We start from the raw sequence: 8,711 nt of genomic DNA, 5'->3' as shown, positions 1-8,711 counted from the left end.
CATACATACATACACACACACACACACATATATATATACACACATATGCATATATATATATATATACACACACACACATATATATCGTTTTGGGATTTGGTTTGCAAGATTCTTTATGTGAGTTCATGTGTTGAAGCATATAAGCATATAGTCGTTTAAAAATAGTCACTATATTTTTTCCATATCTCCCATCTCTGAAGACCATATGGTGTTAGTTAACTATCTTGTTATCTAATATCCAGTTACCTAATATCCAGTGTGAAACTGATTTGTAAGAGTGGCTGAAATGGATATAAATACTGTACATTTTGAAATATATGTGCGTGTGTTTGTGTATTCACACAGACAGACAGACAGACAGACACACACACACACACACACACACACACACACACACACACATGCAAAGCACATAACAGCTGATACAAATTTTGGAATTATTTGACTCAAGTTTACATCATGCAATTTCTTCAAATTTTATTTAAAACATTGTCTTTTATACATAACTGTTTGAAGAGAAATTAACACCAAGGTAAAAACAACGAAACGTTAGCATTAAAAAAAATATTATTAGAGGCAAAATGTAAGTATTAAGAGTGATTCCTGATACTGAAACCATGTTAAAAGTGAAAGCCATATTATTGAAGAGTACATGAAGCATGTATGCACCCTCTTTTCTGGTTGTTTCTAAAACAAATAAAAGATTTATATTAAAATCTGATTTATTATTTGAATTCATTTATATATTTTAGGCACCACTGCATGCCTTTGCATTCATGTAGGAAACACCAAATTTATATATATATATATATATTCCTGGTGGTGATCCAATCATCATCATTATTATCTTCTACATTCTCATTAGACCTGCTGGAAAGGATTGAGTTCATTAGTACAGCTAATTGCTAACACATGCGCGTGCACACACACACATGCACGCACACAATATATGTGTTTGTGTGTGTGTGTGTGTGTGATACAAAAAGGAAATTTTCAGTTTAAGTAATCCATAAGCAACAGATGTCTATAGCATTAACTAAAATCTTGTCAGTTATCAAGAAAAATTGATCATTTGCATATAGCATAATAAAGAAGGTAATCCATTAATCTATTATATATTATATTGGTTCTTATTTGAGTTCAAATTTCACTGAGGTCGATTTTGCCTTTATTCTTTTGGGGGTATTAATACAATAAGTACCAGTTGAATACTGGAGTTGTTGTAATGAACAAAACCCCTCCCCCAAAATTTCTACTCTTGTGCCTATAGCAGAAAGGATTATATTGATTCTTGAAACTATTATATATTGTACCCTGGGTAAAGTACGTAATTCTGCCCACCCCCCATTTGCTTGATTGTCAAAATTGAATCTAGTCTCCCTTTACAGATCTGGCAGTTATTTCTCAATTCCTGTTATAATAAGAATGCTTATCTTTTCCAAAAATGAATTCATCAAGTGATTCCTTCTTATACAAGTCTAGTTACATCCAATTGCAATATCAACGCTCAGCAACTAAGCTGTTTTCTCAAGAAATCTTGCTCCAGTTCCTTTATCCATGAATGTTTCAAGATTTCATGTTCTCATAGCTTCCCTTTTTTATTTTCTAGTCTTTTATTCAATAATCTGTCAACTGCAGTTGCTGAAGCTCTGCTTCTCATACTATAATTTTATTCACATCTTAGATTAAATCAACTTTGGTATTTGTCTGATACTTTACTCTATTGACCACTGAAGGATTACAGGTGAAGTTGATATTAGTAGCTTTCAAACTCAGAATGTAAATATTCATAACTGAATATTGTAAGCATTCTGGTGCTTTAATCATTCTACTTATGTCTCTGAGCTGATGAGTAAAAGGAAAACACTGTTTAGGCAACCATTTAACCCTTCACTTGTCCTGTATATCACATGTGATACACAGGGATATTTTTCTCTGGTGTTCATGCATCACATATGATATACATTCCTAATTTCTTTTAACCACCAGAATAACTTGGGTCTTATGAAAGGAAAATTTTATATTACTCAGGACATATGAAACAAGAGCTAAAAGTGTGAAAACAAGCATGAACATTTAGGAAAAAACCTATGAAAATGCTTTGGACTGGCAAAGGGTTTAGGCTCTCTCAATCAAAGCATGAGCAATAGTGTCCTAATGAGTACTGTATAATTACCTGAAATGCTGCTGAACTACTTCATTACTCTAAATACATAGAAGCATGAATATTGATCCAAAAGTCATGTAGGTTATAGGTTTTTTTCAGCTACAAACTATTACTTTGTCATTTGCCAACTAGCATTGAGTTTGTTGGAGTAAAATAGTGAAAGCTTACCTTTGATTGAAACTGTAAAGAATGACCAAAATGTTATGTATTTGTGTTATATATATATATTTTGATTCAACTGACGATTGTGAACATGTATGTCTGTGTGTTGGTGAATGTGTGCAGGCACTCGATTATCATAGACATGGCTGAATGGTTAAGAAATTCACTTTGCAACCATATAGTTTCTGGTTCAGTCCCGCTGTGCAACACCATGGGCAAGTATCTTCTAAACCAACCACTGGTTCAACAATACTTTGTGAGTGCATTTGCTGGCACAGATTGGGTGAAATTCATTGAGACAAACTTTCTATGGCTGGATGTTCCTATTGTCATGAAGTCTCACTTGTTTCTAAGCTAGGTAATATTTCCCCATGACATAAAAAGGTAAAGGGGGAAAGATCCCCTTCAGTCACAATTGACCTTGAGATTGCACCTAGAAAGTTCCTTTTCGAGGCAGAAGTTTGGACAAGGTTGTTTGTGGAAGACCAGTAGTTGCCCATACATACCAGTCCTTGTAACTAGTGGTTTGGCAAAAGAGACTGATAGAATAAGTATCAGACTTAAAAAGAAAGCCCATAAGTACAGGGTTGATTTGTTCAACTAAACCCTTCAAAGTGGTGCTCCAGTATGACCACAATCCAATGACTTAAAACAGGTAAAAGATGAAAGATAATTTCTTCCTTTAATGTCTCAATTGTCATTGAAATGAATTAGCTAATACTACATAGAACTAAAAGGAAAAAAGAAAAGCCATCATAATAATATAAATCTAATCTTGTAATTAAATAATCAATATTTGTTCAAACATTAGTTGCTTCTTATGAGAAAAAGTTATGAAAGATATATAAAGGAAAATATTGTTTCATATTTTTAAACAAAGAGCAATATTGTTTAGTAACATTTGCATTTCACTTCTTTAAAACTTGATGCTGGGAAAATTGAGTGAAATAAGCTGAAATTGAATGTGCTTTCTTTATTTCCAGAAAACAAAAACAACCATTAGCAAAGATTAGAGAAGTATAAAGTTATAAAATTAATGTCTTAAGCACAAGATACAAAACTTTGAAACCGTTGTACTTGTATTGTTGCCAACATCTTTAATCATAATACCCGCTCCCTCCATATATCAAGCAGTCAATATTGGCTGTCAGTAACAGAACATACACAAGTTTAAAAAATTTTGTATTGATCTATATGAATATTAAGTACTTGATTCCTTCTTGGTTGATTGATCTCTTCCAATCTATTTCCAGGAACTGCTTCAGTTTTCGCACATATTTAATAAAATGTGATACTCTTAGAAAACAATGTAGGAAACACTATATCCTCAAAATATGGAATGCACTATCACTAGCTAAAATGTTTCTTTTTCAAGGACTAATTCTAAAATAATATATACCCTTAGCTTTTTATGCAACTGTACAATACTTTGGAACAACATTTCGTTTCACTAATAACTGTGCAATATAAATGTATCAGCATCATCTTTAATGCCAACTTTAGGAGTAAGGACTATAGTTAATGATACATCCACAATAAATTATTGTATCTTATTTTAGTAATCCTAAAAGGATGAAAAGCACAGTTAGTTTCAGCAGAATCTGAGCTGAAAACTTAGAAGGTGAACTAAATACTTTTGTGGATTCAGAACAATGCTCTAATGACAAATTTATTAAAACTCAATGATGCAGAAGAGTTTGATATGGTGGTAAATTCATACTATGTAATTCCCCTATAAATGAAACAATAGATTTTCTATGAAACAATTCATTCTAAAATCACAGTATGTTTTTAATATGATCTTGTCTAATTAAAATTATATTTTAACTGTTTGCTTTATTATTCTATTACAACTCTTCAAATGTATTACAAATTAATGCTACTTTTTAGTGAATATTCATAAGTAACATTGTTTAATGAACTTTCACATGCTATTAAGATGGTAAAAGAATTGTTCAAGACTGGAGATGATAAAGTGATAGTAAACTGAAAGGGAAGGATTAAATAAATGGACATTTTATATTAAAATTAATGGGGCCAATGTAGGCAAGAAGAAACCAGAATAAAGTAGTATGAAGTGATATTTATTGCAGCAATTCAAGACAGAATAATTTAATAAATGAATAAATATATAATAAAGCAACAATTAAGTATGGTCAAGATATATTGGGTGATTTTTTTCCCAAATTTGAAATTAGAAAAATAATCAAAGATTTAACATTTTATTCATTAAATAAATTTCAATTTAAATTAAATGCTTTTATAGTATGACCTTGAATGAAATCACATTTATCAATGTTATAATGATGCAGGGAAATTAAGTTGCTTCAAGGACAAAATCCTATACATAAACAAACACAAGTAACCTAGATCTCTATATAAACAATACAAAACACTATACAAAATACTAGGGTTCAAATCTAAATTCTACTTACATGTCTTCAGAAAAAGCAACAAAAGAGCAAGTGCCAGCTTGTCTAAACAGACATGGTCACTTAAAGACCAACAAAATGCCAACTGAAGCAGAGTATCATAGATGCTGTAAAAGCATCTACCATACTACTCTTACAAAAACAGAATGAACATTGCAACTAATGTACTGCAGAGAAGTTGGCTATATCCTGAATCCAACCTGAGCTCAAAATCTGAATTAATCTTTTTTGCATGTGTTGGCCAAAGTACTACTCAAAAACCTAATAATAGCCATCAAACAACATCATCTGTCTGGCCAGGTACCTAAAGCCAACTAACATTGACAACATCCATTACCCATATATTTAGAACCCTTCATACAATGCTCTCTTGTATATTCAATATTACATGTTTCGATGCCAATAGCCAGCATCTTATAGCATGGATCCCATTCTATACCAGTTATCATATTATACTCAGAACACCACACATATTCCATATTTCACATCATAAGCCCAGATACTTGTCTTCAATGCTTGTGTATCCTTACATTTTCAAACACATACCTTCCTGTAAATTTACATACTTTATTTGTTATTTGTGAGGGGCTACTATTTTACAGTAATTACTACACTAACTTATATTCTTTTATTCTTTTACTAATTCCAGCTTAACGGCTGCGACTGTACTGGAATGACTGCCTCTCTATCTGCTTGCCCATCTGCCTTTCTACTTGTCACCAACCCTCACTGGTTTCCAAGCAAGGTAATATTTCTCATGGAAGGGCATCCAGCCATAGAGATTCTGCCTCAATAAGCTCTGCCTGACATATGAAGGCATGAATAAATAGATGTTAAAATTATGATGATGATGATGATAATGATAATTAGGATGATATGCAGAAGTAAATACAGTAAACATTTGATATTAATATGCTTACCCCATATCTTCAGTTGGTTAGCAATAAACACTAAAGATATGAGGTTAACTCCAAAACATATGGTAGACATAAAGACATGAATATCAGATACATTTCCTGTGCATTTCTCACTATGTAATGTGGCTTGAAATTTGCCTTTCCTCAGAGGCAATGATTGGATCTTTATTGTAAGAGAATATAAGAATTTAATGTAGGACTGATAACTGAACTCACAATTCACTGGTAACATGTTGTGCACAACAACATATTGTTTATGTGTGCATGTGTGTGTGTGTGTGTATGTGAGGGCATATGGCCTAGTGGCTAGGTTGTTGTTGTTGTTGTTGTCGTGTGTGTGTGTGTGTGTGTGTGTGTGTGTGTGTGTGTGTGTGCGAGCGACTATATTTGTCTCCTTGTCTTGATGTTGTGTGATATAGTTGTAAGCTTCACCATCGTACAAGCAGTGACCTTTGTTTCCAGTCTTTTGTGAAAATATGTTCAGCCATAGGTGAGAGTTGGCAACAGGAATAGCATCCAGTTGTAGAAAATCTGTGTCAATGAATTTCATGTGACCCATGCAAACATGGAAAAGTGAATGTTAGAATATGATGATAACAATGACAGTTATGATGATATGTGTGTATATATATATATATATATATACATGCATATGTAAATGTGTGTGTGTCTGTGTGTGATTACGTGTGTAAAAGTAGAAAAAGCCACATAACAGCAGCACATTAGTTTACTTTGAGCAGTAAGTTTTTGTTTTCATTCTCAAAATTGATATTGTGTAGAAAAGCAGAGTCAACAATGCAAATACCTAGAAGACTATATTGATCTTTTCAATAGACACAAACAACAGGTAGAGAGCAGAGGAGCAATAAGATTACAAGAAATTCATGCTGTTTTTCACAGGCAATGATAATCTTTTCTAACTCTAAGCACAAGGCCCGAAATTTTTGGTCAGTCAATTAGATCGACCCAGTATGCAACTGGTACTTAATTTATCAACTCTGAAAGGATGAAAGGCAAAGTTGACGTCGGTGGAATTTGAACTCAGAACATAAAGACTGACGAAATACCGTTAAGCATTTCACCTGGCGTGCTAATGTTTCTGCCAACTCACCGTCTTGAAGACAATGCTAATATTCTTTTCTACTCAAGGCACAAGGCTCAAAATTTTGGAGGAGGGGGCTAGTCGATTAGATCGACCCCAGTATGCAACTGGAACTTAATTTATTGACCCTGAAAGGATGAAAGGCAAAGTCGACTTCAGCAGAATTTGAACTCAGAATGTAAAGACAGATGAAATACTGCTAAGCATTTTGCCCGGTGTGCTAACATTTCTGCCAGCTCATTGCCTTTCACAGGCAATGAAAATGTGAATGAAATATATTGGTTTCATCAATGAACCAAAACCATACTGCTTGGTTGATACTCCATTTGATTACAACTGTACTGAGAATAAGAAAACTGTATTTTGTCTAGCATGCTAACGATTCTGCCAGCTCACCACCTTAAAAACAACAGGTTTAATAATGGTTTCAAATTTTGGCACAATGCCATTCAATTGTGAGGAGAGGTTAAGTCAGTGACATTGACCCCAGGCCTCAACTGGTACTTGCTTTATTTACCTCAAAAAGATGAAAGGCAAAGTCAATCTCAGTGGAATTTGAACTCAGAACTTACAGATGGACAAAATGCTGACATGTTAAAAATTTTGCCAACTCACCACCTTAAGAAAAACAGCTATAATAATCCTTTCTACTATAGGCACAAGGTCTGAAATTTTAGGGGAGGGGACTAGTCAATTACATCGACCCCAATGTTTCACTGGTACTTAATTTATTGACTCCGAAAGGATGAAAAGCAAAATCAACCTCAGAGGAATTTGAACTCAGAATTTGCAGTAGGATGAAATGCCGTTAAGCATTTTGCCCGGCATGCTAACTATTCTGCCAGCTCACTACCTTAAGAAAAACAGCAATGATAATGAAAAAATAACAAATAAAGTAAATTGCCAGAAGCAAATGGCTTAGGATTCCAAAGAAACATTTTTTTTTTCTCAGAAGAAACAGAAGAAAATTTAAATTTTAGTTGTGAAAATGCAGAGACGTAACAAATTTACCTTAGATTAAGCTGACAAAGATTCACTGTTGTAAGATGGGATAGCATTTCTTCAAGATGAATGAACAGAATATGTGACACTCCATGATGCTGTCTTTCTGGATAAGTGGTCAACAATAACTAGGGATAAAAGAGACCACACCAATATTAATGTTATCTTTTTAACAATTAGCATATGAAGTTGTGAAACATTGTAAGTTAAATACAATATAACAGAAAATATTTTTAAAAATTAGCTTTGATATAAAAAAAGTTAAAAGAATATAAAAAACAAAATCAAGACAAGCTCCATGGTGTAGTATGGATTTTTGGCTGCCTACTTCTTTAAATGTAACATACCTTTGCTTGCAGCAAACACTTGCGTATGAACTAGTCACCCTGTATGGTCTGCATGCCTTACACCCACTTCACCCCATGCTACATCTTGGACATGCCAAACACCTTATTTTAATTGTCCTTTGGTTCTGTATTCAAATTCTATTAAAGTACACTACCATTCAAACTCTCCAAGAATAAATAAGTAAATGCCAGTAATTGTCAAGCATAGCTGTGTGGTATGAAGTTCACTTCCCAACCACATGTTTCCAGGAACATTCCCACCATGAAGCACCTTGGGCAAGTGTCTTTTACTAAAGCCTTGGGCTGACCAAAACCTTGTGAATGGATTTGGTAGACAGAAATTGAAAGAAGCTTGTTGTCATCATCATCATCATCATCGTTTAACGTCCGCTTTCCATGCTAGCATGGGTTGAACGATTTGACTGAGGACTGGTGAAACCGGATGGCAACACCAGGCTCCAATCTAATTTGGCAGAGTTTCTACAGCTGGATGCCCTTCCTAACGCCAACCACTCAGAGAGTGTAGTGGGTGCTTTTACGTGTCACCCGCACAAAAACGGCCACGCTCGAAATGGTGTCTTT

At 33.9% G+C, this 8,711-nt stretch overlaps 1 protein-coding gene across 2 annotated transcripts in view; it reads right to left on the bottom strand.

The window, feature by feature from the left end:
• LOC106880470 (cAMP-regulated phosphoprotein 21) overlaps positions 1-8,711 on the bottom strand; it is a 158,759-nt gene that overhangs the window by 125,550 nt on the left and 24,498 nt on the right. For both annotated transcript variants that reach the window (XM_052967005.1, XM_052967004.1), the window contains exon 2: positions 7,792-7,910. The gene's annotated coding sequence lies outside the window, so the exon portion shown is untranslated. The remainder of the gene's footprint in view (positions 1-7,791; positions 7,911-8,711) is intronic.

This window comes from Octopus bimaculoides, chromosome 4, assembly GCF_001194135.2.
Source record: "Octopus bimaculoides isolate UCB-OBI-ISO-001 chromosome 4, ASM119413v2, whole genome shotgun sequence".
Classification (NCBI taxonomy): Eukaryota; Metazoa; Mollusca; class Cephalopoda; order Octopoda; family Octopodidae; genus Octopus; species Octopus bimaculoides.
The sequence above is the reverse complement of the archived record's forward strand: the minus strand, read 5'-3'. Positions and strand labels throughout refer to the sequence as shown.